Source organism: Ranitomeya variabilis, chromosome 4, assembly GCF_051348905.1.
Source record: "Ranitomeya variabilis isolate aRanVar5 chromosome 4, aRanVar5.hap1, whole genome shotgun sequence".
NCBI classification, from domain to species: Eukaryota; Metazoa; Chordata; class Amphibia; order Anura; family Dendrobatidae; genus Ranitomeya; species Ranitomeya variabilis.
This window is the reverse complement of record NC_135235.1, coordinates 736,658,347-736,685,148: the sequence shown is the minus strand read 5'-3', so window position 1 is coordinate 736,685,148 and position 26,802 is coordinate 736,658,347. Positions and strand designations below refer to the sequence as shown.

General features: G+C 43.9%; 1 protein-coding gene, 4 non-coding genes and 3 pseudogenes across 4 annotated transcripts; all 8 read right to left on the bottom strand.

Annotated features, from left to right (window-relative positions):
- Positions 1-26,802, bottom strand: part of LOC143768002 (uncharacterized) — a 579,067-nt gene that overhangs the window by 297,205 nt on the left and 255,060 nt on the right.
- LOC143771090 (U2 spliceosomal RNA) lies at positions 5,904-6,097 on the bottom strand. Its single transcript, XR_013214985.1, has one exon. It is a non-coding gene; the product is annotated as a U2 spliceosomal RNA (small nuclear RNA).
- Positions 7,089-7,289, bottom strand: LOC143770728 (U2 spliceosomal RNA; annotated as a pseudogene).
- LOC143771089 (U2 spliceosomal RNA) lies at positions 13,468-13,661 on the bottom strand. The gene has a single exon (XR_013214984.1). It is a non-coding gene; the product is annotated as a U2 spliceosomal RNA (small nuclear RNA).
- Positions 14,652-14,845, bottom strand: LOC143771088 (U2 spliceosomal RNA). Its single transcript, XR_013214983.1, has one exon. It is a non-coding gene; the product is annotated as a U2 spliceosomal RNA (small nuclear RNA).
- LOC143770726 (U2 spliceosomal RNA) lies at positions 15,835-16,035 on the bottom strand (annotated as a pseudogene).
- LOC143771086 (U2 spliceosomal RNA) lies at positions 22,216-22,409 on the bottom strand. The gene has a single exon (XR_013214982.1). It is a non-coding gene; the product is annotated as a U2 spliceosomal RNA (small nuclear RNA).
- On the bottom strand, positions 23,401-23,601 carry LOC143770725 (U2 spliceosomal RNA; annotated as a pseudogene).

Genomic DNA, 26,802 nt, shown 5'->3' with positions numbered 1-26,802 from the left:
ATTTTGAACTGGTGTGTAGTGGGGCAATTAAAAAGTCCATATAAAACATACTCATAGCTAAAATCTTTAAGACCACATACCCATTTTAAAAGTATCCCAAATCTCCCCCAAAGTTCTTGTGCAAAACAGCAGTTCCAAAAAAGGTGTAAAACAGTCTCATCCTCTCGGCAAGAGTCTCTTGGGCACTTTGCCCGCGCCGCCAGGCCTCTCCTATGCTGGAAGTCTCTGGTTGGGAGGCACTGGCGGGCAGCCATCCATGCAAGGTCTTTGTGAATGTTGGCCAAGAATTTCCCAAAGACGTTCCTCCACACACGCTTGGATCTACTCCATGAGAAGTTGCTCACAGGGGACACTCCTTCTTCTCTTCTCAGATGAACCATCAATTTTCTTCTGTCCAGAAGGAGATCGGCATCCAAGTCCTTTAATTTATGAGTCCTTATCACCTTTTCTAAAACAATAAAATGCTTGGGCGGGCATAATAAAATGGGTGCTGATAAACATGGTCTGAACCATTTTTTAAAAATAAAACCACAAGTATATTTTAAAAACAGACTAAAAGTAGAATTAGTGTTAAAAACTTTAAAACAAAAACAAAAGAAATTTACATACAAATACAGATGCAAGTCAGGGACATCTTTTCCTCCATTTTGTTGTTTTTTATACATCTCCGTTCGCCTCAGCTTTTCCATTTTTGATCCCCAAATGAACATAAAGATACATCGAGTTAGTTTTTTTAGCATCAACTCAGAAGGGGGATATACCATGGCAATATAAAGCATCATTGGCAACAAAACAGATTTAATGATTAAAATTTTTCCCTCAATTGACAAGCTTCTCAAATTCCAGAAGGAGAGTTTTTTCACTATTTTATGTTGTACCTCCTCCCAGCTCACGTGTCCATCATTTTTAGCGTCAAATACAATTCCCAAGATTTTAACATTGTCGTGCTTCAATTTCACTGCTGGTAGGTCATTTGTATCCCAGGAACCCAAAATCAAACATTCAGTTTTATTAAAATTCATTTTAAAACCTGAAGCCTGACTAAAAAAATTGGTGCACATTACCACTCTCCGAAGTGAAGCAGGGTCTGTACAGATGGCAGTAACATCATCCATGTAGGCAAATACTTTGACTTGGGCCCCTCCTCCACCCGGAATAGGAACCCCTCGGACCACTTTGTCTCTCCGGATCATACACAGCAGGGGTTCCATAGCACAAATAAAAAGAATTGGGGATAATGGACACCCCTGCTTCACTCCGGATTCCAACGGGATAAAATCTGTTAAAAAGCCATTGACAGAAATTTGAGAAAACACATTATTATATAAAATCATAATACGAGATAAAAACATGTCGGGGATCGCCATTTGTTTTAAAACTTTAAAAAGATACTCATGCGAGACCCTGTCAAACGCCTTTTCAAAGTCCAGCGCCAACAGGGCCAGGCTCTGACTTCTATCCCTAGAGTACCATATTACATCTCTGATCACATTTAAAATCTCAGCAATATTCCTCCCTGGTACTCCACATACTTGTTCGGGTTGTATCAGTTTATTAATAACAGTTTTAAAACGACAAGCAATAATTTTGGCTAAAACTTTATAATCCATGTTGAGGAGGGTGATAGGCCTCCAATTCTTGAGGTCATCACGAGCGCCCTTTTTCTTATAAATTAAGGACACTATCCCCCTCCTCCATGACTTCGGCAGCTCTGAACACATAAAAACCTCTTTAAAAAGTGCTAAAAGATCCTCCTTTAAAACATCCCAAAAAGTCAAATAAAATTCAACAGGTAGACCATCTGCTCCTGGGGCTTTCCCTTTTGAAAAACTTTTAAAAACACTAAAAAGTTCTTCCATGCTGACATCATCTATTAAAAACCCCTGGTCTACAGAACTTAACTTAAAATCTAGGATATTAAGAGCATCTTGTAAAAACACATTATTTACACTTTTTTTACTAAAAAGGTCTCTATAAAAATTAAAAGCCACCTTCTTCATACCTTCCACAGTTGTTTCTCCATCAAGACAGGTGATCGTCTCCTTTTTCTCCATCACTTTTTTAAAAAAGAAACGTGTACACTTCTCACCTTCTTCTAAATGTTTCACTTTGGAATTAAAAATTATTTCTTTACCTTTTTGATCTAGGCACAATTGTATTTCAGTTTTTAGGCTTGCAATATCATCTTCCACCTCTAGTCCTATCTCTTTAAATTTATGGAGAGTTTGCAGTCTCATATTTAAATTTACATAAATCTGCTTTTTCAGCCGCGCCTTCCTCTTTCCAGCCCTGATAAAAAAAAACCTTATTTTATCTTTGATCACTTCCCACCAGGATAGGATTTTAATATATGGAGGCCTTAGCTGTCTCCATTCCTGGTAGGCGTTACAGAAGTCTGACCTCACCTGAGGGTCTTCCAGCAAATGGACTCCCAGGCGCCATAAACCTCTATTTATCCTCAGCTCTCCTTGATACTCTATCTTTAAGCTTAAAATTTTATGATCAGAGAATAAATTAGGCATTAAAACAAATTGTACAGGGCTAAAATCCTCAGATAAAAACATAAAATCGATCCTGGAAGCCACTCCCCGACCGGACCATGTAAATCCTGGGTCCGTCGGCGAAAGCGACCTCCAGGCATCGCATAACTTAAAATCAGTCTGCAAGCTATTTAGTAAAAAACACGACTTATCTATCTTACGGATTGGGTCACCCCCTCCTCGGCGCTCATTCACATTCAGGCAATTAAAATCCCCGGCTATTAAGAGAGGAGATGACCCTACACAGAAAACCGGTAAAATTTCAAACAAACGTATACGCTCCTGTTTATCTGGTGGAGCGTACACATTAATGACACGGAAATTAAAATTATTAAAACACAAATGTACTAGGATAGCTCTGCCGGGTACAATCTCAGTAACAGAGGAGATGATGATGTTATTACCTCGGCAGAGCAGACCCACACCAGCAGACTTGTTCTCGTTTGAGCCCGACCATACAGAGGGCCCTAGTTTCCAGTCCTTTTTTATCTCGTTATACCGGATTCCATGCTGCAGACCACACTCCTGTAAAAAACATATGTCAAAGTCTAATGTTTCAAAAAAATCAAAAAGAGCAGCCCTGCGGACAGGGCTCTTTAGAGATCTCACATTAAGTGAGAGACACCTCATGGATGGCATTTATGTCATGGGGGAGGAGAGCTATCCTCAATGGTTTCCATGTAATCATCAATCACTTCTGGCAGTGAAGGAAGAGAGTCAATGTTCTGGGGATCCGAGGAACCAGGCAGTGGATACCCAGAAGAGTCCGTGTTCAGCCACATGTCTCCGCTGGGAAAACACACATCCGGAGATTCTGGATTGGCCTCCAGAAGAGTATCCCCCCGCAGCTTCTTTCCAGACGGCTCAGACAGCTCACTCGTGCAGTCGTCCTCTGTGATAGCTACATGGCCTCTTACTTCCTGGGGGACCTCCAGATCTGACACGATGACCGTATCCACACCATCACCTGTAGGAGAAAAAACTGTGGTCTGCTGGCTCGAGTCCCTGGGAAAGACTGGGGTCTTCGCCACAGTGCCCCCCACCGCCAACATAGTGGGGGCGCTCTGCTCCAACACACCAGTCTCATTCGAGACCTTCGACACAAGGGTTACCTCCCCAACGGGAGAGTCCCCCTGCTCCAGTCTCTGGGTGGTCCGCCCTCCGCCCTTTTTCCGGGACTTCGACACAGGAGGGCCTCCCTGAGGGCCACCACACTCCTGCTCCGTCCCCACCTTCTCCTCTGCGCCCTTGGCCTTCTCAGCCGCCTCCCCTGCTGTAGGAACAGTGGGACTTGGCTCAGGCCTTACTCCGGTCTCTGGGATATTCAGCACAGCATGGACCGGGACAATAGCTGGTTCCTGCCTTGGCACGGGTCTCTCAGCCGCCTCTGCATACGTACGGACTTTGGTCCTATGTGGGCATCCTCGGAACATATGTCCATCCTCCCCGCATAGGTTACAAGCCTTCTTTTGAGGGCAATCCTTCATTAAGTGTCCGAGTTGGCCACAATTATTGCAGCGGAATGCCCTTCTTTCCACACAATTACCTTGGGTATGCCCCATCTTGCCACAGTTCCTGCAATACATAGGCATACCTGTGTAGAATAAGTAGCCACGGCTCTTCCCAATGGTGATGGTAGAGGGGGGATGCTCTGTTCCTCCAAAGCCCTCAGGATTTTTCTTCAGCCGCACCAGGAATTTCCGCTTGCCACACCAGAAACCAACGGCGTTTTTAACATTCCCTTGAAAGGTTACTTCATCGCAATAGCGACGCAAACAGGTTAAAATGTCCAATACTTCAACAAAAGGATTTGGAAAGAAAACAATCATTTGTACCTCCTCTTGGACGAAAAGCAGGGAGAAGACCAGGCCCTCCAGTTCATCAGCACAGATGTTGTCATTCACCTTTTGGACCAACTGCTGACAACAACCATGGCTCCTAAAGGTAATAGTATAAGTACCTTTCTGCTCATTGTCCTGAAAACAGAAGATGTCCTCTCTGCCGAACTCCAGGATCCCAAGAAGGACGGTGTTGCAAACGTAGCGGATTTCTTTCTCCTTCCTGTATCTCTCCAAGACCTCGATACGGACCGTGTTCCTCATCCGGGGTTCTCCCGATGCAAAGGTAAGTGCAGCCGGCATCCTTCCGAAAAAGAACTCCAGCTGTAAACACACAAAAAAAGGCTAGCGCCCTTTTAAGGCGATCGCAACTCGTTGCTCCGGACTAATCCTCTCTCCCTATAGCAGCAGGGGGGTGAAGCCCCTCCGAAGAGGAGCGATCCCCCCAGGCCGAGAGAGAGGGTACCGAAAGCACCCGACCTGACTACAATCTCTCAGTTAGACTGATTGATCGCAGCCATGAGGCCGAGAAGCGATACTGGAAACACTTTGCCGCGTGGGCCGCACTAAGGCCTACAACCGACACCCGTGGTGGAGACATAGCCAAAGATTGCCGCAGGGAAGACATTTTCAGAAACTCTGGGTGTATTCCCAATGACAGCTCTGGTGTGGGTGTGTGGGGGGGGGGGGTAGGTGGGTGTGTGTCTGTGTGTGTGTCTCTGTGTGTGATCGTTCACGCTGCGCACAACGCGCTTTGAATCTGCATAACTCCGCCTACTTTGACACACCCACCACTCCCATTGTGACTGCACGTGAAGGTTCCGTGCTAAGATTCTATCCACTGCAGGCAGCGCACCAGGTTGGTCAAAGGCATTAGAATACTCCTCCTCCTCACACAGGTGCAGATGGACAAGACAAGCAGATTCGAGAGCAGCACAGACACCAGTTTTCCTTTTTTTTCAAATACATATCATATCTACACCGCATTTGAAAGTCGGTGGTCTGGTCCACAAAAGGGAAACAATGCTTTCCAAAAGAATTCATGCATGCGGTGGTCACAAATGTGCTATGTATGGCAGAAGTACTCATTGGATACTTCAATTTAAATACCAAGTGCTGACAGCAGGCAGGCAGGCAGGCAGGCAGGCAGGCAGGCAGGCGGGCGCCTAATTTTGTAGATGGCACAATATATTATCAACACTGTAACAAAGGCCTAATTCAGGCCTACCTACATCTTCACACACCTGTTGCAACCTACAAAGACTGATTGATTGATTAATTGATTGATTGATTGATTGCTTGCATATTGGATGCAATACAATGCTTGACATACCTAGGTGAAAGCAAGGCACGGCACGGCACGGCACACAAAATGTTGCAATTGGCCAGGAGAAATCAAGCAAAACGTTACATTTGGCATGAGAAATGTGCTTTTTTGACCCTGAAACAAATTCCCATAAAGGGTTAAAGGACAACTTGCTCGTGCTGATTTCAATTCATTCTGTTTTTAGAAACCGGATCAGAGAAGATGTGCACTGTTCCCGGAAAGTCTGCAAGAACGGGTCAATGCGTGGAGTGGACAGAGCAAGCTCCTAGTCCATCTCCCGGTTCCAAAAAGCCATTTAATATGTGGTCCCCACATAGGGGACGTATCAGATATTAAACTGACAAGAACAGATACTACACTACATCTTAGCCGTGAGGAGGCCGAGAAGCGATACTGGAAATGCTTTGCCGCATGGGCCGCACCAAGGCCTACAACCGACACCCATGGTGGAGACATAGCCAAAGATTGCCGCAGGGAAGACATTTTCAGAAACTCTGGGTGTATTCCCAATGACAGCTCTGGTGTGGGTGTGTGGGGGGGGGGGGGGGTAGGTGGGTGTGTGTCTGTGTGTGTGTCTCTGTGTGTGATCGTTCACGCTGCGCACAACGCGCTTTGAATCTGCATAACTCCGCCTACTTTGACACACCCACCACTCCCATTGTGACTGCACGTGAAGGTTCCGTGCTAAGATTCTATCCACTGCAGGCAGCGCACCAGGTTGGTCAAAGGCATTAGAATACTCCTCCTCCTCACACAGGTGCAGATGGACAAGACAAGCAGATTCGAGAGCAGCACAGACACCAGTTTTCCTTTTTTTTCAAATACATATCATATCTACACCGCATTTGAAAGTCGGTGGTCTGGTCCACAAAAGGGAAACAATGCTTTCCAAAAGAATTCATGCATGCGGTGGTCACAAATGTGCTATGTATGGCAGAAGTACTCATTGGATACTTCAATTTAAATACCAAGTGCTGACAGCAGGCAGGCAGGCAGGCAGGCAGGCAGGCAGGCAGGCGGGCGCCTAATTTTGTAGATGGCACAATATATTATCAACACTGTAACAAAGGCCTAATTCAGGCCTACCTACATCTTCACACACCTGTTGCAACCTACAAAGACTGATTGATTGATTAATTGATTGATTGATTGATTGCTTGCATATTGGATGCAATACAATGCTTGACATACCTAGGTGAAAGCAAGGCACGGCACGGCACGGCACACAAAATGTTGCAATTGGCCAGGAGAAATCAAGCAAAACGTTACATTTGGCATGAGAAATGTGCTTTTTTGACCCTGAAACAAATTCCCATAAAGGGTTAAAGGACAACTTGCTCGTGCTGATTTCAATTCATTCTGTTTTTAGAAACCGGATCAGAGAAGATGTGCACTGTTCCCGGAAAGTCTGCAAGAACGGGTCAATGCGTGGAGTGGACAGAGCAAGCTCCTAGTCCATCTCCCGGTTCCAAAAAGCCATTTAATATGTGGTCCCCACATAGGGGACGTATCAGATATTAAACTGACAAGAACAGATAAGGTTTCAACAAAATTTTATTTAGTCATAAGACATAGAACAAGAAAATTTGAAACCTTTTGTGCAAAAGAAACATAAAAAATTACAATAATAAAATACAACAACATGAAACAACTTAATATAAAACAGTATTCCACATATAAAAACACCATCTACGATTCGCTTCTTTCTTCCCCACATCTTTAACATCCTTTAAAAAATAAATAAACATTTCACTAAAAGCCAATTTAATACAATCATTAACAGAGATAAAATCACGGTTAAAAAGTAGAATGTTTCTCACTTTCCAGATTGCATTTTTGGCACAGTTTATTATACACCAGCATATTTTGAACTGGTGTGTAGTGGGGCAATTAAAAAGTCCATATAAAACATACTCATAGCTAAAATCTTTAAGACCACATACCCATTTTAAAAGTATCCCAAATCTCCCCCAAAGTTCTTGTGCAAAACAGCAGTTCCAAAAAAGGTGTAAAACAGTCTCATCCTCTCGGCAAGAGTCTCTTGGGCACTTTGCCCGCGCCGCCAGGCCTCTCCTATGCTGGAAGTCTCTGGTTGGGAGGCACTGGCGGGCAGCCATCCATGCAAGGTCTTTGTGAATGTTGGCCAAGAATTTCCCAAAGACGTTCCTCCACACACGCTTGGATCTACTCCATGAGAAGTTGCTCACAGGGGACACTCCTTCTTCTCTTCTCAGATGAACCATCAATTTTCTTCTGTCCAGAAGGAGATCGGCATCCAAGTCCTTTAATTTATGAGTCCTTATCACCTTTTCTAAAACAATAAAATGCTTGGGCGGGCATAATAAAATGGGTGCTGATAAACATGGTCTGAACCATTTTTTAAAAATAAAACCACAAGTATATTTTAAAAACAGACTAAAAGTAGAATTAGTGTTAAAAACTTTAAAACAAAAACAAAAGAAATTTACATACAAATACAGATGCAAGTCAGGGACATCTTTTCCTCCATTTTGTTGTTTTTTATACATCTCCGTTCGCCTCAGCTTTTCCATTTTTGATCCCCAAATGAACATAAAGATACATCGAGTTAGTTTTTTTAGCATCAACTCAGAAGGGGGATATACCATGGCAATATAAAGCATCATTGGCAACAAAACAGATTTAATGATTAAAATTTTTCCCTCAATTGACAAGCTTCTCAAATTCCAGAAGGAGAGTTTTTTCACTATTTTATGTTGTACCTCCTCCCAGCTCACGTGTCCATCATTTTTAGCGTCAAATACAATTCCCAAGATTTTAACATTGTCGTGCTTCAATTTCACTGCTGGTAGGTCATTTGTATCCCAGGAACCCAAAATCAAACATTCAGTTTTATTAAAATTCATTTTAAAACCTGAAGCCTGACTAAAAAAATTGGTGCACATTACCACTCTCCGAAGTGAAGCAGGGTCTGTACAGATGGCAGTAACATCATCCATGTAGGCAAATACTTTGACTTGGGCCCCTCCTCCACCCGGAATAGGAACCCCTCGGACCACTTTGTCTCTCCGGATCATACACAGCAGGGGTTCCATAGCACAAATAAAAAGAATTGGGGATAATGGACACCCCTGCTTCACTCCGGATTCCAACGGGATAAAATCTGTTAAAAAGCCATTGACAGAAATTTGAGAAAACACATTATTATATAAAATCATAATACGAGATAAAAACATGTCGGGGATCGCCATTTGTTTTAAAACTTTAAAAAGATACTCATGCGAGACCCTGTCAAACGCCTTTTCAAAGTCCAGCGCCAACAGGGCCAGGCTCTGACTTCTATCCCTAGAGTACCATATTACATCTCTGATCACATTTAAAATCTCAGCAATATTCCTCCCTGGTACTCCACATACTTGTTCGGGTTGTATCAGTTTATTAATAACAGTTTTAAAACGACAAGCAATAATTTTGGCTAAAACTTTATAATCCATGTTGAGGAGGGTGATAGGCCTCCAATTCTTGAGGTCATCACGAGCGCCCTTTTTCTTATAAATTAAGGACACTATCCCCCTCCTCCATGACTTCGGCAGCTCTGAACACATAAAAACCTCTTTAAAAAGTGCTAAAAGATCCTCCTTTAAAACATCCCAAAAAGTCAAATAAAATTCAACAGGTAGACCATCTGCTCCTGGGGCTTTCCCTTTTGAAAAACTTTTAAAAACACTAAAAAGTTCTTCCATGCTGACATCATCTATTAAAAACCCCTGGTCTACAGAACTTAACTTAAAATCTAGGATATTAAGAGCATCTTGTAAAAACACATTATTTACACTTTTTTTACTAAAAAGGTCTCTATAAAAATTAAAAGCCACCTTCTTCATACCTTCCACAGTTGTTTCTCCATCAAGACAGGTGATCGTCTCCTTTTTCTCCATCACTTTTTTAAAAAAGAAACGTGTACACTTCTCACCTTCTTCTAAATGTTTCACTTTGGAATTAAAAATTATTTCTTTACCTTTTTGATCTAGGCACAATTGTATTTCAGTTTTTAGGCTTGCAATATCATCTTCCACCTCTAGTCCTATCTCTTTAAATTTATGGAGAGTTTGCAGTCTCATATTTAAATTTACATAAATCTGCTTTTTCAGCCGCGCCTTCCTCTTTCCAGCCCTGATAAAAAAAAACCTTATTTTATCTTTGATCACTTCCCACCAGGATAGGATTTTAATATATGGAGGCCTTAGCTGTCTCCATTCCTGGTAGGCGTTACAGAAGTCTGACCTCACCTGAGGGTCTTCCAGCAAATGGACTCCCAGGCGCCATAAACCTCTATTTATCCTCAGCTCTCCTTGATACTCTATCTTTAAGCTTAAAATTTTATGATCAGAGAATAAATTAGGCATTAAAACAAATTGTACAGGGCTAAAATCCTCAGATAAAAACATAAAATCGATCCTGGAAGCCACTCCCCGACCGGACCATGTAAATCCTGGGTCCGTCGGCGAAAGCGACCTCCAGGCATCGCATAACTTAAAATCAGTCTGCAAGCTATTTAGTAAAAAACACGACTTATCTATCTTACGGATTGGGTCACCCCCTCCTCGGCGCTCATTCACATTCAGGCAATTAAAATCCCCGGCTATTAAGAGAGGAGATGACCCTACACAGAAAACCGGTAAAATTTCAAACAAACGTATACGCTCCTGTTTATCTGGTGGAGCGTACACATTAATGACACGGAAATTAAAATTATTAAAACACAAATGTACTAGGATAGCTCTGCCGGGTACAATCTCAGTAACAGAGGAGATGATGATGTTATTACCTCGGCAGAGCAGACCCACACCAGCAGACTTGTTCTCGTTTGAGCCCGACCATACAGAGGGCCCTAGTTTCCAGTCCTTTTTTATCTCGTTATACCGGATTCCATGCTGCAGACCACACTCCTGTAAAAAACATATGTCAAAGTCTAATGTTTCAAAAAAATCAAAAAGAGCAGCCCTGCGGACAGGGCTCTTTAGAGATCTCACATTAAGTGAGAGACACCTCATGGATGGCATTTATGTCATGGGGGAGGAGAGCTATCCTCAATGGTTTCCATGTAATCATCAATCACTTCTGGCAGTGAAGGAAGAGAGTCAATGTTCTGGGGATCCGAGGAACCAGGCAGTGGATACCCAGAAGAGTCCGTGTTCAGCCACATGTCTCCGCTGGGAAAACACACATCCGGAGATTCTGGATTGGCCTCCAGAAGAGTATCCCCCCGCAGCTTCTTTCCAGACGGCTCAGACAGCTCACTCGTGCAGTCGTCCTCTGTGATAGCTACATGGCCTCTTACTTCCTGGGGGACCTCCAGATCTGACACGATGACCGTATCCACACCATCACCTGTAGGAGAAAAAACTGTGGTCTGCTGGCTCGAGTCCCTGGGAAAGACTGGGGTCTTCGCCACAGTGCCCCCCACCGCCAACATAGTGGGGGCGCTCTGCTCCAACACACCAGTCTCATTCGAGACCTTCGACACAAGGGTTACCTCCCCAACGGGAGAGTCCCCCTGCTCCAGTCTCTGGGTGGTCCGCCCTCCGCCCTTTTTCCGGGACTTCGACACAGGAGGGCCTCCCTGAGGGCCACCACACTCCTGCTCCGTCCCCACCTTCTCCTCTGCGCCCTTGGCCTTCTCAGCCGCCTCCCCTGCTGTAGGAACAGTGGGACTTGGCTCAGGCCTTACTCCGGTCTCTGGGATATTCAGCACAGCATGGACCGGGACAATAGCTGGTTCCTGCCTTGGCACGGGTCTCTCAGCCGCCTCTGCATACGTACGGACTTTGGTCCTATGTGGGCATCCTCGGAACATATGTCCATCCTCCCCGCATAGGTTACAAGCCTTCTTTTGAGGGCAATCCTTCATTAAGTGTCCGAGTTGGCCACAATTATTGCAGCGGAATGCCCTTCTTTCCACACAATTACCTTGGGTATGCCCCATCTTGCCACAGTTCCTGCAATACATAGGCATACCTGTGTAGAATAAGTAGCCACGGCTCTTCCCAATGGTGATGGTAGAGGGGGGATGCTCTGTTCCTCCAAAGCCCTCAGGATTTTTCTTCAGCCGCACCAGGAATTTCCGCTTGCCACACCAGAAACCAACGGCGTTTTTAACATTCCCTTGAAAGGTTACTTCATCGCAATAGCGACGCAAACAGGTTAAAATGTCCAATACTTCAACAAAAGGATTTGGAAAGAAAACAATCATTTGTACCTCCTCTTGGACGAAAAGCAGGGAGAAGACCAGGCCCTCCAGTTCATCAGCACAGATGTTGTCATTCACCTTTTGGACCAACTGCTGACAACAACCATGGCTCCTAAAGGTAATAGTATAAGTACCTTTCTGCTCATTGTCCTGAAAACAGAAGATGTCCTCTCTGCCGAACTCCAGGATCCCAAGAAGGACGGTGTTGCAAACGTAGCGGATTTCTTTCTCCTTCCTGTATCTCTCCAAGACCTCGATACGGACCGTGTTCCTCATCCGGGGTTCTCCCGATGCAAAGGTAAGTGCAGCCGGCATCCTTCCGAAAAAGAACTCCAGCTGTAAACACACAAAAAAAGGCTAGCGCCCTTTTAAGGCGATCGCAACTCGTTGCTCCGGACTAATCCTCTCTCCCTATAGCAGCAGGGGGGTGAAGCCCCTCCGAAGAGGAGCGATCCCCCCAGGCCGAGAGAGAGGGTACCGAAAGCACCCGACCTGACTACAATCTCTCAGTTAGACTGATTGATCGCAGCCATGAGGCCGAGAAGCGATACTGGAAACACTTTGCCGCGTGGGCCGCACTAAGGCCTACAACCGACACCCGTGGTGGAGACATAGCCAAAGATTGCCGCAGGGAAGACATTTTCAGAAACTCTGGGTGTATTCCCAATGACAGCTCTGGTGTGGGTGTGTGGGGGGGGGGGGTAGGTGGGTGTGTGTCTGTGTGTGTGTCTCTGTGTGTGATCGTTCACGCTGCGCACAACGCGCTTTGAATCTGCATAACTCCGCCTACTTTGACACACCCACCACTCCCATTGTGACTGCACGTGAAGGTTCCGTGCTAAGATTCTATCCACTGCAGGCAGCGCACCAGGTTGGTCAAAGGCATTAGAATACTCCTCCTCCTCACACAGGTGCAGATGGACAAGACAAGCAGATTCGAGAGCAGCACAGACACCAGTTTTCCTTTTTTTTCAAATACATATCATATCTACACCGCATTTGAAAGTCGGTGGTCTGGTCCACAAAAGGGAAACAATGCTTTCCAAAAGAATTCATGCATGCGGTGGTCACAAATGTGCTATGTATGGCAGAAGTACTCATTGGATACTTCAATTTAAATACCAAGTGCTGACAGCAGGCAGGCAGGCAGGCAGGCAGGCAGGCAGGCAGGCGCCTAATTTTGTAGATGGCACAATATATTATCAACACTGTAACAAAGGCCTAATTCAGGCCTACCTACATCTTCACACACCTGTTGCAACCTACAAAGACTGATTGATTGATTAATTGATTGATTGATTGATTGCTTGCATATTGGATGCAATACAATGCTTGACATACCTAGGTGAAAGCAAGGCACGGCACGGCACGGCACACAAAATGTTGCAATTGGCCAGGAGAAATCAAGCAAAACGTTACATTTGGCATGAGAAATGTGCTTTTTTGACCCTGAAACAAATTCCCATAAAGGGTTAAAGGACAACTTGCTCGTGCTGATTTCAATTCATTCTGTTTTTAGAAACCGGATCAGAGAAGATGTGCACTGTTCCCGGAAAGTCTGCAAGAACGGGTCAATGCGTGGAGTGGACAGAGCAAGCTCCTAGTCCATCTCCCGGTTCCAAAAAGCCATTTAATATGTGGTCCCCACATAGGGGACGTATCAGATATTAAACTGACAAGAACAGATACTACACTACATCTTAGCCGTGAGGAGGCCGAGAAGCGATACTGGAAATGCTTTGCCGCATGGGCCGCACCAAGGCCTACAACCGACACCCATGGTGGAGACATAGCCAAAGATTGCCGCAGGGAAGACATTTTCAGAAACTCTGGGTGTATTCCCAATGACAGCTCTGGTGTGGCTGTGTGGGGGGGGGGGGGGTAGGTGGGTGTGTGTCTGTGTGTGTGTCTCTGTGTGTGATCGTTCACGCTGCGCACAACGCGCTTTGAATCTGCATAACTCCGCCTACTTTGACACACCCACCACTCCCATTGTGACTGCACGTGAAGGTTCCGTGCTAAGATTCTATCCACTGCAGGCAGCGCACCAGGTTGGTCAAAGGCATTAGAATACTCCTCCTCCTCACACAGGTGCAGATGGACAAGACAAGCAGATTCGAGAGCAGCACAGACACCAGTTTTCCTTTTTTTTCAAATACATATCATATCTACACCGCATTTGAAAGTCGGTGGTCTGGTCCACAAAAGGGAAACAATGCTTTCCAAAAGAATTCATGCATGCGGTGGTCACAAATGTGCTATGTATGGCAGAAGTACTCATTGGATACTTCAATTTAAATACCAAGTGCTGACAGCAGGCAGGCAGGCAGGCAGGCAGGCAGGCAGGCAGGCGGGCGCCTAATTTTGTAGATGGCACAATATATTATCAACACTGTAACAAAGGCCTAATTCAGGCCTACCTACATCTTCACACACCTGTTGCAACCTACAAAGACTGATTGATTGATTAATTGATTGATTGATTGATTGCTTGCATATTGGATGCAATACAATGCTTGACATACCTAGGTGAAAGCAAGGCACGGCACGGCACGGCACACAAAATGTTGCAATTGGCCAGGAGAAATCAAGCAAAACGTTACATTTGGCATGAGAAATGTGCTTTTTTGACCCTGAAACAAATTCCCATAAAGGGTTAAAGGACAACTTGCTCGTGCTGATTTCAATTCATTCTGTTTTTAGAAACCGGATCAGAGAAGATGTGCACTGTTCCCGGAAAGTCTGCAAGAACGGGTCAATGCGTGGAGTGGACAGAGCAAGCTCCTAGTCCATCTCCCGGTTCCAAAAAGCCATTTAATATGTGGTCCCCACATAGGGGACGTATCAGATATTAAACTGACAAGAACAGATACTACACTACATCTTAGCCGTGAGGAGGCCGAGAAGCGATACTGGAAACACTTTGCCGCGTGGGCCGCACCAAGGCCTACAACCGACACCCATGGTGGAGACATAGCCAAAGATTGCCGCAGGGAAGACATTTTCAGAAACTCTGGGTGTATTCCCAATGACAGCTCTGGTGTGGGTGTGTGGGGGGGGGGGGGTAGGTGGGTGTGTGTCTGTGTGTGTGTCTCTGTGTGTGATCGTTCACGCTGCGCACAACGCGCTTTGAATCTGCATAACTCCGCCTACTTTGACACACCCACCACTCCCATTGTGACTGCACGTGAAGGTTCCGTGCTAAGATTCTATCCACTGCAGGCAGCGCACCAGGTTGGTCAAAGGCATTAGAATACTCCTCCTCCTCACACAGGTGCAGATGGACAAGACAAGCAGATTCGAGAGCAGCACAGACACCAGTTTTCCTTTTTTTTCAAATACATATCATATCTACACCGCATTTGAAAGTCGGTGGTCTGGTCCACAAAAGGGAAACAATGCTTTCCAAAAGAATTCATGCATGCGGTGGTCACAAATGTGCTATGTATGGCAGAAGTACTCATTGGATACTTCAATTTAAATACCAAGTGCTGACAGCAGGCAGGCAGGCAGGCAGGCAGGCAGGCAGGCAGGCGGGCGCCTAATTTTGTAGATGGCACAATATATTATCAACACTGTAACAAAGGCCTAATTCAGGCCTACCTACATCTTCACACACCTGTTGCAACCTACAAAGACTGATTGATTGATTAATTGATTGATTGATTGATTGCTTGCATATTGGATGCAATACAATGCTTGACATACCTAGGTGAAAGCAAGGCACGGCACGGCACGGCACACAAAATGTTGCAATTGGCCAGGAGAAATCAAGCAAAACGTTACATTTGGCATGAGAAATGTGCTTTTTTGACCCTGAAACAAATTCCCATAAAGGGTTAAAGGACAACTTGCTCGTGCTGATTTCAATTCATTCTGTTTTTAGAAACCGGATCAGAGAAGATGTGCACTGTTCCCGGAAAGTCTGCAAGAACGGGTCAATGCGTGGAGTGGACAGAGCAAGCTCCTAGTCCATCTCCCGGTTCCAAAAAGCCATTTAATATGTGGTCCCCACATAGGGGACGTATCAGATATTAAACTGACAAGAACAGATAAGGTTTCAACAAAATTTTATTTAGTCATAAGACATAGAACAAGAAAATTTGAAACCTTTTGTGCAAAAGAAACATAAAAAATTACAATAATAAAATACAACAACATGAAACAACTTAATATAAAACAGTATTCCACATATAAAAACACCATCTACGATTCGCTTCTTTCTTCCCCACATCTTTAACATCCTTTAAAAAATAAATAAACATTTCACTAAAAGCCAATTTAATACAATCATTAACAGAGATAAAATCACGGTTAAAAAGTAGAATGTTTCTCACTTTCCAGATTGCATTTTTGGCACAGTTTATTATACACCAGCATATTTTGAACTGGTGTGTAGTGGGGCAATTAAAAAGTCCATATAAAACATACTCATAGCTAAAATCTTTAAGACCACATACCCATTTTAAAAGTATCCCAAATCTCCCCCAAAGTTCTTGTGCAAAACAGCAGTTCCAAAAAAGGTGTAAAACAGTCTCATCCTCTCGGCAAGAGTCTCTTGGGCACTTTGCCCGCGCCGCCAGGCCTCTCCTATGCTGGAAGTCTCTGGTTGGGAGGCACTGGCGGGCAGCCATCCATGCAAGGTCTTTGTGAATGTTGGCCAAGAATTTCCCAAAGACGTTCCTCCACACACGCTTGGATCTACTCCATGAGAAGTTGCTCACAGGGGACACTCCTTCTTCTCTTCTCAGATGAACCATCAATTTTCTTCTGTCCAGAAGGAGATCGGCATCCAAGTCCTTTAATTTATGAGTCCTTATCACCTTTTCTAAAACAATAAAATGCTTGGGCGGGCATAATAAAATGGGTGCTGATAAACATGGTCTGAACCATTTTTTAAAAATAAAACCACAAGTATATTTTAAAAACAGACTAAAAGTAGAATTAGTGTTAAAAACTTTAAAACAAAAACAAAAGAAATTTACATACAAATACAGATGCAAGTCAGGGACATCTTTTCCTCCATTTTGTTGTTTTTTATACATCTCCGTTCGCCTCAGCTTTTCCATTTTTGATCCCCAAATGAACATAAAGATACATCGAGTTAGTTTTTTTAGCATCAACTCAGAAGGGGGATATACCATGGCAATATAAAGCATCATTGGCAACAAAACAGATTTAATGATTAAAATTTTTCCCTCAATTGACAAGCTTCTCAAATTCCAGAAGGAGAGTTTTTTCACTATTTTATGTTGTACCTCCTCCCAGCTCACGTGTCCATCATTTTTAGCGTCAAATACAATTCCCAAGATTTTAACATTGTCGTGCTTCAATTTCACTGCTGGTAGGTCATTTGTATCCCAGGAACCCAAAATCAAACATTCAGTTTTATTAAAATTCATTTTAAAACCTGAAGCCTGACTAAAAAAATTGGTGCACATTACCACTCTCCGAAGTGAAGCAGGGTCTGTACAGATGGCAGTAACATCATCCATGTAGGCAAATACTTTGACTTGGGCCCCTCCTCCACCCGGAATAGGAACCCCTCGGACCACTTTGTCTCTCCGGATCATACACAGCAGGGGTTCCATAGCACAAATAAAAAGAATTGGGGATAATGGACACCCCTGCTTCACTCCGGATTCCAACGGGATAAAATCTGTTAAAAAGCCATTGACAGAAATTTGAGAAAACACATTATTATATAAAATCATAATACGAGATAAAAACATGTCGGGGATCGCCATTTGTTTTAAAACTTTAAAAAGATACTCATGCGAGACCCTGTCAAACGCCTTTTCAAAGTCCAGCGCCAACAGGGCCAGGCTCTGACTTCTATCCCTAGAGTACCATATTACATCTCTGATCACATTTAAAATCTCAGCAATATTCCTCCCTGGTACTCCACATACTTGTTCGGGTTGTATCAGTTTATTAATAACAGTTTTAAAACGACAAGCAATAATTTTGGCTAAAACTTTATAATCCATGTTGAGGAGGGTGATAGGCCTCCAATTCTTGAGGTCATCACGAGCGCCCTTTTTCTTATAAATTAAGGACACTATCCCCCTCCTCCATGACTTCGGCAGCTCTGAACACATAAAAACCTCTTTAAAAAGTGCTAAAAGATCCTCCTTTAAAACATCCCAAAAAGTCAAATAAAATTCAACAGGTAGACCATCTGCTCCTGGGGCTTTCCCTTTTGAAAAACTTTTAAAAACACTAAAAAGTTCTTCCATGCTGACATCATCTATTAAAAACCCCTGGTCTACAGAACTTAACTTAAAATCTAGGATATTAAGAGCATCTTGTAAAAACACATTATTTACACTTTTTTTACTAAAAAGGTCTCTATAAAAATTAAAAGCCACCTTCTTCATACCTTCCACAGTTGTTTCTCCATCAAGACAGGTGATCGTCTCCTTTTTCTCCATCACTTTTTTAAAAAAGAAACGTGTACACTTCTCACCTTCTTCTAAATGTTTCACTTTGGAATTAAAAATTATTTCTTTACCTTTTTGATCTAGGCACAATTGTATTTCAGTTTTTAGGCTTGCAATATCATCTTCCACCTCTAGTCCTATCTCTTTAAATTTATGGAGAGTTTGCAGTCTCATATTTAAATTTACATAAATCTGCTTTTTCAGCCGCGCCTTCCTCTTTCCAGCCCTGATAAAAAAAAACCTTATTTTATCTTTGATCACTTCCCACCAGGATAGGATTTTAATATATGGAGGCCTTAGCTGTCTCCATTCCTGGTAGGCGTTACAGAAGTCTGACCTCACCTGAGGGTCTTCCAGCAAATGGACTCCCAGGCGCCATAAACCTCTATTTATCCTCAGCTCTCCTTGATACTCTATCTTTAAGCTTAAAATTTTATGATCAGAGAATAAATTAGGCATTAAAACAAATTGTACAGGGCTAAAATCCTCAGATAAAAACATAAAATCGATCCTGGAAGCCACTCCCCGACCGGACCATGTAAATCCTGGGTCCGTCGGCGAAAGCGACCTCCAGGCATCGCATAACTTAAAATCAGTCTGCAAGCTATTTAGTAAAAAACACGACTTATCTATCTTACGGATTGGGTCACCCCCTCCTCGGCGCTCATTCACATTCAGGCAATTAAAATCCCCGGCTATTAAGAGAGGAGATGACCCTACACAGAAAACCGGTAAAATTTCAAACAAACGTATACGCTCCTGTTTATCTGGTGGAGCGTACACATTAATGACACGGAAATTAAAATTATTAAAACACAAATGTACTAGGATAGCTCTGCCGGGTACAATCTCAGTAACAGAGGAGATGATGATGTTATTACCTCGGCAGAGCAGACCCACACCAGCAGACTTGTTCTCGTTTGAGCCCGACCATACAGAGGGCCCTAGTTTCCAGTCCTTTTTTATCTCGTTATACCGGATTCCATGCTGCAGACCACACTCCTGTAAAAAACATATGTCAAAGTCTAATGTTTCAAAAAAATCAAAAAGAGCAGCCCTGCGGACAGGGCTCTTTAGAGATCTCACATTAAGTGAGAGACACCTCATGGATGGCATTTATGTCATGGGGGAGGAGAGCTATCCTCAATGGTTTCCATGTAATCATCAATCACTTCTGGCAGTGAAGGAAGAGAGTCAATGTTCTGGGGATCCGAGGAACCAGGCAGTGGATACCCAGAAGAGTCCGTGTTCAGCCACATGTCTCCGCTGGGAAAACACACATCCGGAGATTCTGGATTGGCCTCCAGAAGAGTATCCCCCCGCAGCTTCTTTCCAGACGGCTCAGACAGCTCACTCGTGCAGTCGTCCTCTGTGATAGCTACATGGCCTCTTACTTCCTGGGGGACCTCCAGATCTGACACGATGACCGTATCCACACCATCACCTGTAGGAGAAAAAACTGTGGTCTGCTGGCTCGAGTCCCTGGGAAAGACTGGGGTCTTCGCCACAGTGCCCCCCACCGCCAACATAGTGGGGGCGCTCTGCTCCAACACACCAGTCTCATTCGAGACCTTCGACACAAGGGTTACCTCCCCAACGGGAGAGTCCCCCTGCTCCAGTCTCTGGGTGGTCCGCCCTCCGCCCTTTTTCCGGGACTTCGACACAGGAGGGCCTCCCTGAGGGCCACCACACTCCTGCTCCGTCCCCACCTTCTCCTCTGCGCCCTTGGCCTTCTCAGCCGCCTCCCCTGCTGTAGGAACAGTGGGACTTGGCTCAGGCCTTACTCCGGTCTCTGGGATATTCAGCACAGCATGGACCGGGACAATAGCTGGTTCCTGCCTTGGCACGGGTCTCTCAGCCGCCTCTGCATACGTACGGACTTTGGTCCTATGTGGGCATCCTCGGAACATATGTCCATCCTCCCCGCATAGGTTACAAGCCTTCTTTTGAGGGCAATCCTTCATTAAGTGTCCGAGTTGGCCACAATTATTGCAGCGGAATGCCCTTCTTTCCACACAATTACCTTGGGTATGCCCCATCTTGCCACAGTTCCTGCAATACATAGGCATACCTGTGTAGAATAAGTAGCCACGGCTCTTCCCAATGGTGATGGTAGAGGGGGGATGCTCTGTTCCTCCAAAGCCCTCAGGATTTTTCTTCAGCCGCACCAGGAATTTCCGCTTGCCACACCAGAAACCAACGGCGTTTTTAACATTCCCTTGAAAGGTTACTTCATCGCAATAGCGACGCAAACAGGTTAAAATGTCCAATACTTCAACAAAAGGATTTGGAAAGAAAACAATCATTTGTACCTCCTCTTGGACGAAAAGCAGGGAGAAGACCAGGCCCTCCAGTTCATCAGCACAGATGTTGTCATTCACCTTTTGGACCAACTGCTGACAACAACCATGGCTCCTAAAGGTAATAGTATAAGTACCTTTCTGCTCATTGTCCTGAAAACAGAAGATGTCCTCTCTGCCGAACTCCAGGATCCCAAGAAGGACGGTGTTGCAAACGTAGCGGATTTCTTTCTCCTTCCTGTATCTCTCCAAGACCTCGATACGGACCGTGTTCCTCATCCGGGGTTCTCCCGATGCAAAGGTAAGTGCAGCCGGCATCCTTCCGAAAAAGAACTCCAGCTGTAAACACACAAAAAAAGGCTAGCGCCCTTTTAAGGCGATCGCAACTCGTTGCTCCGGACTAATCCTCTCTCCCTATAGCAGCAGGGGGGTGAAGCCCCTCCGAAGAGGAGCGATCCCCCCAGGCCGAGAGAGAGGGTACCGAAAGCACCCGACCTGACTACAATCTCTCAGTTAGACTGATTGATCGCAGCCATGAGGCCGAGAAGCGATACTGGAAACACTTTGCCGCGTGGGCCGCACTAAGGCCTACAACCGACACCCGTGGTGGAGACATAGCCAAAGATTGCCGCAGGGAAGACATTTTCAGAAACTCTGGGTGTATTCCCAATGACAGCTCTGGTGTGGGTGTGTGGGGGGGGGGGGTAGGTGGGTGTGTGTCTGTGTGTGTGTCTCTGTGTGTGATCGTTCACGCTGCGCACAACGCGCTTTGAATCTGCATAACTCCGCCTACTTTGACACACCCACCACTCCCATTGTGACTGCACGTGAAGGTTCCGTGCTAAGATTCTATCCACTGCAGGCAGCGCACCAGGTTGGTCAAAGGCATTAGAATACTCCTCCTCCTCACACAGGTGCAGATGGACAAGACAAGCAGATTCGAGAGCAGCACAGACACCAGTTTTCCTTTTTTTTCAAATACATATCATATCTACACCGCATTTGAAAGTCGGTGGTCTGGTCCACAAAAGGGAAACAATGCTTTCCAAAAGAATTCATGCATGCGGTGGTCACAAATGTGCTATGTATGGCAGAAGTACTCATTGGATACTTCAATTTAAATACCAAGTGCTGACAGCAGGCAGGCAGGCAGGCAGGCAGGCAGGCAGGCAGGCGCGCCTAATTTTGTAGATGGCACAATATATTATCAACACTGTAACAAAGGCCTAATTCAGGCCTACCTACATCTTCACACACCTGTTGCAACCTACAAAGACTGATTGATTGATTAATTGATTGATTGATTGATTGCTTGCATATTGGATGCAATACAATGCTTGACATACCTAGGTGAAAGCAAGGCACGGCACGGCACGGCACACAAAATGTTGCAATTGGCCAGGAGAAATCAAGCAAAACGTTACATTTGGCATGAGAAATGTGCTTTTTTGACCCTGAAACAAATTCCCATAAAGGGTTAAAGGACAACTTGCTCGTGCTGATTTCAATTCATTCTGTTTTTAGAAACCGGATCAGAGAAGATGTGCACTGTTCCCGGAAAGTCTGCAAGAACGGGTCAATGCGTGGAGTGGACAGAGCAAGCTCCTAGTCCATCTCCCGGTTCCAAAAAGCCATTTAATATGTGGTCCCCACATAGGGGACGTATCAGATATTAAACTGACAAGAACAGATACTACACTACATCTTAGCCGTGAGGAGGCCGAGAAGCGATACTGGAAATGCTTTGCCGCATGGGCCGCACCAAGGCCTACAACCGACACCCATGGTGGAGACATAGCCAAAGATTGCCGCAGGGAAGACATTTTCAGAAACTCTGGGTGTATTCCCAATGACAGCTCTGGTGTGGGTGTGTGGGGGGGGGGGGGGGTAGGTGGGTGTGTGTCTGTGTGTGTGTCTCTGTGTGTGATCGTTCACGCTGCGCACAACGCGCTTTGAATCTGCATAACTCCGCCTACTTTGACACACCCACCACTCCCATTGTGACTGCACGTGAAGGTTCCGTGCTAAGATTCTATCCACTGCAGGCAGCGCACCAGGTTGGTCAAAGGCATTAGAATACTCCTCCTCCTCACACAGGTGCAGATGGACAAGACAAGCAGATTCGAGAGCAGCACAGACACCAGTTTTCCTTTTTTTTCAAATACATATCATATCTACACCGCATTTGAAAGTCGGTGGTCTGGTCCACAAAAGGGAAACAATGCTTTCCAAAAGAATTCATGCATGCGGTGGTCACAAATGTGCTATGTATGGCAGAAGTACTCATTGGATACTTCAATTTAAATACCAAGTGCTGACAGCAGGCAGGCAGGCAGGCAGGCAGGCAGGCAGGCAGGCGGGCGCCTAATTTTGTAGATGGCACAATATATTATCAACACTGTAACAAAGGCCTAATTCAGGCCTACCTACATCTTCACACACCTGTTGCAACCTACAAAGACTGATTGATTGATTAATTGATTGATTGATTGATTGCTTGCATATTGGATGCAATACAATGCTTGACATACCTAGGTGAAAGCAAGGCACGGCACGGCACGGCACACAAAATGTTGCAATTGGCCAGGAGAAATCAAGCAAAACGTTACATTTGGCATGAGAAATGTGCTTTTTTGACCCTGAAACAAATTCCCATAAAGGGTTAAAGGACAACTTGCTCGTGCTGATTTCAATTCATTCTGTTTTTAGAAACCGGATCAGAGAAGATGTGCACTGTTCCCGGAAAGTCTGCAAGAACGGGTCAATGCGTGGAGTGGACAGAGCAAGCTCCTAGTCCATCTCCCGGTTCCAAAAAGCCATTTAATATGTGGTCCCCACATAGGGGACGTATCAGATATTAAACTGACAAGAACAGATAAGGTTTCAACAAAATTTTATTTAGTCATAAGACATAGAACAAGAAAATTTGAAACCTTTTGTGCAAAAGAAACATAAAAAATTACAATAATAAAATACAACAACATGAAACAACTTAATATAAAACAGTATTCCACATATAAAAACACCATCTACGATTCGCTTCTTTCTTCCCCACATCTTTAACATCCTTTAAAAAATAAATAAACATTTCACTAAAAGCCAATTTAATACAATCATTAACAGAGATAAAATCACGGTTAAAAAGTAGAATGTTTCTCACTTTCCAGATTGCATTTTTGGCACAGTTTATTATACACCAGCATATTTTGAACTGGTGTGTAGTGGGGCAATTAAAAAGTCCATATAAAACATACTCATAGCTAAAATCTTTAAGACCACATACCCATTTTAAAAGTATCCCAAATCTCCCCCAAAGTTCTTGTGCAAAACAGCAGTTCCAAAAAAGGTGTAAAACAGTCTCATCCTCTCGGCAAGAGTCTCTTGGGCACTTTGCCCGCGCCGCCAGGCCTCTCCTATGCTGGAAGTCTCTGGTTGGGAGGCACTGGCGGGCAGCCATCCATGCAAGGTCTTTGTGAATGTTGGCCAAGAATTTCCCAAAGACGTTCCTCCACACACGCTTGGATCTACTCCATGAGAAGTTGCTCACAGGGGACACTCCTTCTTCTCTTCTCAGATGAACCATCAATTTTCTTCTGTCCAGAAGGAGATCGGCATCCAAGTCCTTTAATTTATGAGTCCTTATCACCTTTTCTAAAACAATAAAATGCTTGGGCGGGCATAATAAAATGGGTGCTGATAAACATGGTCTGAACCATTTTTTAAAAATAAAACCACAAGTATATTTTAAAAACAGACTAAAAGTAGAATTAGTGTTAAAAACTTTAAAACAAAAACAAAAGAAATTTACATACAAATACAGATGCAAGTCAGGGACATCTTTTCCTCCATTTTGTTGTTTTTTATACATCTCCGTTCGCCTCAGCTTTTCCATTTTTGATCCCCAAATGAACATAAAGATACATCGAGTTAGTTTTTTTAGCATCAACTCAGAAGGGGGATATACCATGGCAATATAAAGCATCATTGGCAACAAAACAGATTTAATGATTAAAATTTTTCCCTCAATTGACAAGCTTCTCAAATTCCAGAAGGAGAGTTTTTTCACTATTTTATGTTGTACCTCCTCCCAGCTCACGTGTCCATCATTTTTAGCGTCAAATACAATTCCCAAGATTTTAACATTGTCGTGCTTCAATTTCACTGCTGGTAGGTCATTTGTATCCCAGGAACCCAAAATCAAACATTCAGTTTTATTAAAATTCATTTTAAAACCTGAAGCCTGACTAAAAAAATTGGTGCACATTACCACTCTCCGAAGTGAAGCAGGGTCTGTACAGATGGCAGTAACATCATCCATGTAGGCAAATACTTTGACTTGGGCCCCTCCTCCACCCGGAATAGGAACCCCTCGGACCACTTTGTCTCTCCGGATCATACACAGCAGGGGTTCCATAGCACAAATAAAAAGAATTGGGGATAATGGACACCCCTGCTTCACTCCGGATTCCAACGGGATAAAATCTGTTAAAAAGCCATTGACAGAAATTTGAGAAAACACATTATTATATAAAATCATAATACGAGATAAAAACATGTCGGGGATCGCCATTTGTTTTAAAACTTTAAAAAGATACTCATGCGAGACCCTGTCAAACGCCTTTTCAAAGTCCAGCGCCAACAGGGCCAGGCTCTGACTTCTATCCCTAGAGTACCATATTACATCTCTGATCACATTTAAAATCTCAGCAATATTCCTCCCTGGTACTCCACATACTTGTTCGGGTTGTATCAGTTTATTAATAACAGTTTTAAAACGACAAGCAATAATTTTGGCTAAAACTTTATAATCCATGTTGAGGAGGGTGATAGGCCTCCAATTCTTGAGGTCATCACGAGCGCCCTTTTTCTTATAAATTAAGGACACTATCCCCCTCCTCCATGACTTCGGCAGCTCTGAACACATAAAAACCTCTTTAAAAAGTGCTAAAAGATCCTCCTTTAAAACATCCCAAAAAGTCAAATAAAATTCAACAGGTAGACCATCTGCTCCTGGGGCTTTCCCTTTTGAAAAACTTTTAAAAACACTAAAAAGTTCTTCCATGCTGACATCATCTATTAAAAACCCCTGGTCTACAGAACTTAACTTAAAATCTAGGATATTAAGAGCATCTTGTAAAAACACATTATTTACACTTTTTTTACTAAAAAGGTCTCTATAAAAATTAAAAGCCACCTTCTTCATACCTTCCACAGTTGTTTCTCCATCAAGACAGGTGATCGTCTCCTTTTTCTCCATCACTTTTTTAAAAAAGAAACGTGTACACTTCTCACCTTCTTCTAAATGTTTCACTTTGGAATTAAAAATTATTTCTTTACCTTTTTGATCTAGGCACAATTGTATTTCAGTTTTTAGGCTTGCAATATCATCTTCCACCTCTAGTCCTATCTCTTTAAATTTATGGAGAGTTTGCAGTCTCATATTTAAATTTACATAAATCTGCTTTTTCAGCCGCGCCTTCCTCTTTCCAGCCCTGATAAAAAAAAACCTTATTTTATCTTTGATCACTTCCCACCAGGATAGGATTTTAATATATGGAGGCCTTAGCTGTCTCCATTCCTGGTAGGCGTTACAGAAGTCTGACCTCACCTGAGGGTCTTCCAGCAAATGGACTCCCAGGCGCCATAAACCTCTATTTATCCTCAGCTCTCCTTGATACTCTATCTTTAAGCTTAAAATTTTATGATCAGAGAATAAATTAGGCATTAAAACAAATTGTACAGGGCTAAAATCCTCAGATAAAAACATAAAATCGATCCTGGAAGCCACTCCCCGACCGGACCATGTAAATCCTGGGTCCGTCGGCGAAAGCGACCTCCAGGCATCGCATAACTTAAAATCAGTCTGCAAGCTATTTAGTAAAAAACACGACTTATCTATCTTACGGATTGGGTCACCCCCTCCTCGGCGCTCATTCACATTCAGGCAATTAAAATCCCCGGCTATTAAGAGAGGAGATGACCCTACACAGAAAACCGGTAAAATTTCAAACAAACGTATACGCTCCTGTTTATCTGGTGGAGCGTACACATTAATGACACGGAAATTAAAATTATTAAAACACAAATGTACTAGGATAGCTCTGCCGGGTACAATCTCAGTAACA